Here is a 7,013-nt window from a genome sequence, read left to right on the forward strand (position 1 = left end):
AGTGCATGAGAGAAAGAATCAAAGAAACTGCAGGAACCCCCGAAAAGACTGGGTTTGGGTCCCACCCCTAATGGCTACTTCTCAGGACCTGCAGGACTGGTTGCATCTGTGTTGACTCAGCGTTCAACTTCAGGAACCTTTAACTGTATACAGTCAATAACGCCCCAGGGAGACTTTGCCCTCTTCTGAAGTGCTCACCCAGATTCCTGCCACCAGGTGGCTTCTCTGTAGTCTTGACATTTTCTTATTCTCTGAGATTTTTCTAGACTTTGAGCACTTCAGGGCCAGAGACTATATCTTATCCCCCTTTCCCTCTGCACACTCTGGGATGTATATGCAGACCATGTGAGCTTGTTGAATAAATGAGTTAATGGATAAATAAATGGCATTCTTTGCTGTCTCTCTATTCTGTTCCCCCACCCTGAGGATTCCCCAGCCCCCCACCCCACCCAATCACATTGTAGTGGTTTTTCTTGTATCTCATTACCTTAGGCAGGAAGACTAAACCTTCACCTAAACGTACACAAAATAAGATTCCTCATCACACTGAGATGCAGACATCAGCATGTTCATAATGGCATTAAACAATTTCTCTGGATGCAACCGTCTGCTGCTTACTGTTATGAATAAGGATAGATATTGTCTATTGCTTGCTTATTATAATACAAGGATTGTGCTAAGTACTTCATGTGGATGGTCCAAATTATTCCTCAAAGTGGCCTTATGAGACAGGTATTCTTTGTCTGTTTTCCACTTGAGCAAACTGGCTAAATGATGTTAAGTAACTTAACTTGTTAAGTAAATGATAACCTATGTATCATATAAATGTGGGGTGTTATTTGAACCCAGGTATATCTGACCCAAAACTTGTGATGGTAATCACTCCTTTGTACTACCTGGCATGTAGCATACAGAATTAACATTATTTTACAGCAATGATTCTCAAGCCGGGGCAATTCTTCTCCCCCAGGGGACATTTTTGGTTGTCATGACTGATGTGTGGGGGGGTTGCTGCTGGCATGTAGTACACTGAAATCGTGGATTCTGATGAATATCCTACAACACCCAGGACAGCCCCCACCAGGAGGAATTATCTGGTCCCAACTGTCAACAGGGCTGAGGTCGATAAACCCTGATCAACAGGAGAAAACATCTTCCTTAATGAGAGGTGCAGGCAAATCCAAACCCAAGAATGGGTGTTATTTAAAGATTATCTAGGCTTGTTTTAAAATTTATGTACAAGTTCACAGATTCTAAACCTGTCTGCTGTAAACTGTCTTTGCATATTGACTATTTGTATGATAATATTCATTTCATTGTTGTCATCTCTTTATCAGGTCATTGCTGATTTCCTTTCCTCCTTCATAAACCTGAATTACTCCTGTTCTCTAAATACAGATCACACATGTCTGTCTATCTTTGTGCTTTTAGATCATCTAACAATGATTTGTTGACTGTCAACTACATTATCAGCACATTAGAAGTGTGGTGGTCACTCAGCAACCGAGGGATGCTGGAGACCCTGGAAGTGTCTGGAGAAGTTGGCCCTGAACAATGGGAAGGGTTTGAATAATCAGAGGACATGATATTCCAGGAGAGAGAAGCGTTACCAAGGAAAACCCCAAAGTCAGTGAGATTACAGAGTCTGCAGGTGTTGGGCTGCACCCCACAAGCCTTCAAGCCCAGTACTTGCCCAGTCTCAAGACTGAAGAAAGAGCCCAGAGTCAGTGACAGAGACATCAGTGCTTTAAAGGATGGGGGATCTCCCACGTCTGAAGCAAGGTCTGGAGCGACACCCCACCATATGGGGCAGACGGCAGGCAGGACATGGCAACAGTCTTCGCTCCCGGGGGAGAGAGAGATTACAGTTATAGGGGAAACTGAAGTCAGGTTGGCTCAACAGTTGCCAAGGAAACCAGCAGAGGGGCGCACCCCTCACCGCCTCTTTGATAAACCATCATAGTGGAGATAGTTCTGATCTAAAGAGCAGACCAAACGCTAGCTGGGCCCAAGGGCAAGTACATGGGCATTTACTGATTAAGCTCTATGATGAAGAGGGAAGTTCAGTCAGGTGAGTAGGTGCAGATGAGGCAGGGACTCGTCGAGCAGGAGATGTACAGAGAGCCAGAGGACAGCCATCTTGGGTGGCCTGACCGTACGGCAGGAAATCAGAAGAACAACCCAAGATCGATAGATGGGACGTTATAATAAAATGTCAAATGAGGTTGAGGAGACGAATTACAGATGTTCTGGAAAATCAGACTCAAACATTCATGCTTGGCTCCGTGCATACAAAGAACGCTTGTGTTTCTTGTCTTGCTGGTAGCTGGCCCAAGGGGAGCATGACTTTCTGATGGTAGGAAGTTGCTCCTGAACTCTGACTTGACATACCTGGGGGGGTGGATCTACTTTCTCCAGACCGCAGACATTGCAATGCAGTCCCTCTCTCCCCAGACAGGGTGGCCTGTTTAATTTCAGGGTCTTATATTGCTCATTACAGAGGAGAAGCATAGAGAAGATGTGTCTTCTTGCTTAAAGTAACTAACATAATCCTTTCCTCGTTACTCCTGGTCTGCAGTTCTAGAAGAACACTCTTGGAATGTGAAATTCCACTTTCTACAACCACAGGGGAAGTGTTAACTTTCTAACACTCCTGTCCCTTTGGATCACTCTTTTATCAAAGGCCATGCTAAGCCCTTCTGGAAGATGGAGTCCCCTTCCCAAGGGCAGGACTGAAGAGCATAACCCCACCACAACACCCTACCACTCAATGTGCTTCCAGCACTATGCATCTCTGAGGTCCATTGTTGATAACCTCTGGACCAAAGGAAGCCCGGTCCAAGGAAATACTGACCCTAAGAGAAGTAGACACCTCTGGGGCATCTCTTAGCCAGGGAAGGAATAAAGAATATTCACATTAAACTAACATTTCCTCACCACCTATTATAGGCCAGGCTCTGAGATGAGCACACAGACGTGTGTAAATCCATTCAATGCTCTCAACAACCCAGTAAAGAAGGTTAGTTCTTATTATTCTCATTATTAAGAAAATGGTCTTAACCAAAATAGTAGAAAACTTACATCCACCTAAAAACCTGCACATAGATGTTTATAGCAGCTTTATGCATAATTGCTAAGACTTAGAAACAACCAAGGTGTCTTTCAGTAGGTAAATGGATAAATAAATAAGCTTTGTATATCTAGACAATGGAATGTTTTTCAGTGCTAAAAAGAAATGAACTACCAAACCATGAAAAGACATGGAGGAACCTTAAATGCATATTACTCAGTGAAAGAAGCCAATCTGAATAGGCTGCATACAGTGTGATCCAATATATGATATTCTGGAAACAGAGCCACTATGGAGACAGGAAAAATATCAGTGGTTGTCAGAGGTTAGGGGAATTGGGGGGGATGAATAGGGAACACAGACAATTCTTAAGGCAGTGAAAATACTCTGTATGATACTATGATGGTGGATTCATGTCATTAAACCTTTGTCCAAACCCGTAGAGTGTACAACACCAAGACTGAACCCTAATGTAAACTACGGACATTGGGTAATTATATCAATGTAAGTTCATCAGTTGCAACCAATAGACCACTCCAGTGGGGTTCTAGGTAATGGTGGAGTCTGCGCGTATTGGGGGGCAAAAGGGGGGTGTGTGGGAAACCCCTATACCTTCTGCTCAATTTTGCTGTCAATCTAAAACTGCTCTAAAAAAATTAAGTCTATAAAAATTCTCTTAGGGATATAAATTGGGAACTAAATAGAAGCATTTGTCTTCAAAATGCATCTTAATCATTATTCTGGTTTTGTTTTGGACTCTCTATGCAATTCACAATAGTTAGCAATATAATATATGTATGTGTGTATATAGATGTATATATACACACATATATATAAGGTGTCTCTTTTTGTCTCTGGTAATCTGAAGAGTATTTTACAATTCCACAGCATTATGGTTTAAAAATAATTTTTTTATAATAGCTAATTTCCCTCCTGTCTATGATTTTTCATCTTCTAGTCTCCTTGTGTTTGGGAGGGTTGAGGATTCACTTTGTGAGGAATCTCTCAAGTATTTTGAGAGACGTTAAGTTCAAGAGAATGTCCTTTGATTCCAACAATATGTTGAAAAAATCACTTTCATGTTTGTAGTAATTTAATAAATGATTCAAATCAATGGCAGCATGCTTCTAACTGTGTAACACAAGCAAGGTTTATTGACAATGTGGAGAGAATGAATTCCCAAACCACAGTAACAAAGTTAATAAACACATGACAACTCAGCCTTCATATTGTCAAGACATTGTCATACAAGAGATAAATGGGTCCAAGAGACTGTTGTGTTAGCCATAACCATTCCTAAGCTTGGGTTCTTCCTGGATCCTTCCAACTGCATCCTTCTGTCAATAAGATCTAGAGGACCCATCAAGTGCCCAAGGAAATTCCACAAGAGTGAGAGAGCGACTTCCCATGGTGGGGGATGTTTGACTCTTTGCTGCTGGACCTGGTCTGCCTATATTTCTTCTTTGCTCCTGCACCTTTTCTCCAAATTGTCAAGTGACTTCAGGATTTTGAAAATGGTTTATTCCCCCTCTTCACACTGTCATAGTTTCTTTCATTTCTCCATTTGCCTTTTTTTTAAAATTAATCAGTCTAACAGTTTCTTCATTCTGAGCTTGGATTTCAAATTGGTCCATTCTCAGAAGTAAATGATGGTTTTTCTTTACTTATTTGGGTGGGTGGCAATCCTTTTCAGTCTTTTTTTTTTTGTCATTTTCCCTCAACTTTCTGAGCATTTTTCTTATTCTTGTATCATTTCAGGTGAGGTTTTATGGAGAAAAAAACATAACTAAGGGATCTTTCATTGGTAGCTTTCTTTTTTCCCCCCTTCAGATGTGAATTAAGATAACAGAGGTAAAGTCTCAACTGTCCAGCAGGCAAGACAAATCTGTGAGTTGGCCATATGTGATAGTTGTAACAGAGGTTTGGGATGCTATGGGCATATAACAGAGGGGACTGTGCTTGTCTAGAGGGTCAGGGGAACTTCCTTTTGGAGTGACTTTTATCTGAAGGAGGGAGGATAGGGCAAAGGGGCAGGGAAATTCCCAGCAGTGGATTCTGCCTGTCCACAGGATGGGGGCATGGGCTTATCCAGGGAGTGAGGGAGGGAAGCAAAACAAGGAGAGGATGAGTTGATCAAGATAAATCATCCTGAGGTTTGGCCTTGGGCTGATCTTGTCGGGGTGGGGTGGGGTTCTGCAGGATAGCACAGAGTGAGCCTCCTGGAGGCAAAGGGGTGGTTCTTTCTGTCCTCTATCTATCAGTCATTGTCTGTGGGCCTCCCGGGCATGGGTGCTTCCATCAGCTGAGGGCTAGAAGCAGAAAATTCTCTCAGCTTGAACACCTTGGACTTAGAAGCATACAGTCACTCTGTTTATATTTTGGATATTAAAAGCCTAATTACTTATCTGCTATTAGTATGCAAATATTTTCTCCCAGGCTACCTTTTAGGTTTGGAATATCATCTTTTGTCACAGAAATGATTTTCATTTTCACCTTGCACAATCTGTCAGCCTTTTCTTTTATGGTTACTGGGCTTTGTGACCTGCTTAGAAATGCTCTCCCTCACCAAAAGATTGTAAAATACTCTCCCCTTTCTTTTTAAATTAACACACATATTTTATCTTAAACTCTTATTTGTAGTTAAAGTTTATTTCTGTGTTTTATGAAGTTGGGCCCTAACTTTATTTTTTCCCATATGTGTAGCTGATCATATGGTACCATTTATTGAATTATTTGTTGTCTATTGGTTTCAAGTACAGCCTTCATCACATAGTAAATCGTTTATATATATACATATATATGTAATATGTGTATTACATACATATATTATATAGACACATATATACATATTATATATTCATATATAGTATACATATATTATATATACATTTTATACATATATTATATATACATATGCATGTCTGTTTGGACTCTGTTCTTTTTCATTGGTTCATTTGTCTTTAGGAGAAAGAAAGCCACTCCCATGAGACTTGTCCTTCCTCCGTTGGACCACGTTTGCATTCTGCTATGCAGCTGGTACAGCAACATGAGTTTTGCACCCAAGGGAACCAGGATGAAGATAAGACAACCGGTAGAGGGAAGTACAGCCCAGAAACCTAAAGAACCAAAAACCCTGATCTACTGAAATAAACGAATCGAAAGCAGTTTTATCAATGGACTTCAGAGGTGGTCGAAGGAATAGTCCTTCTTGCTAAACAACTTTGGGTTGTCTGTTACTCAAATGCAAAAACATCTTAACATAATTACATACACCTTTCAAAATTAGAGGCTCAGATTCTGTGGAAATTTCCTTTGGGATTTTGATTAAGGTGACATCAAATTTATAGATAAATTTGGAGAGAAGTTACATGTTTATAGTGATAGTTTCTAATAGTTTCTATCAATATGTGAACGTTTTCTATCTATGAATAAGGTCTAGCTCCATGTTTTCATGATTTATGTTCTAGGTACTTATTGTTTGGGTGATCTCATTCAAACCCATTTATATGTAGATGGTTCCTAAAATTTTATCTCCAGCCTCCACCTTGTTGTCTGAATTTTGGGCTTATAAATCTAACAGGCAACTTGTGATCTTGGGTGTCTAATAGGTGTTTCAAACTTAGACTTTACAAAAATCTTTTGATTTCCTCTTGAGAAGCTGTTATTGTTCAACTCAATAAATGTCAGCTTCATCTAACATTTGGTTCATTATCTTCACACTCCGCATCTTGTCCATCGGCCAAGTTTGTTGGCTGTATCTTCACGACATATCCAAAATAGGACCATGTCTTTCAACCTTTATTTCTGCCACCTGAACCCACCTCTTTGCTTCTACTCTTGCAGGGGCAAAATCCAGAATGATCCTTTTAAGTCAGATAATGTTACTCCATAGAAAAATCAACCTTTCCATGAGTTTCCATCACATTGGAAATAAAATCTAAAG

Source organism: Physeter macrocephalus, chromosome 8 (assembly GCF_002837175.3).
Source record: "Physeter macrocephalus isolate SW-GA chromosome 8, ASM283717v5, whole genome shotgun sequence".
NCBI lineage: Eukaryota > Metazoa > Chordata > Mammalia > Artiodactyla > Physeteridae > Physeter > Physeter macrocephalus.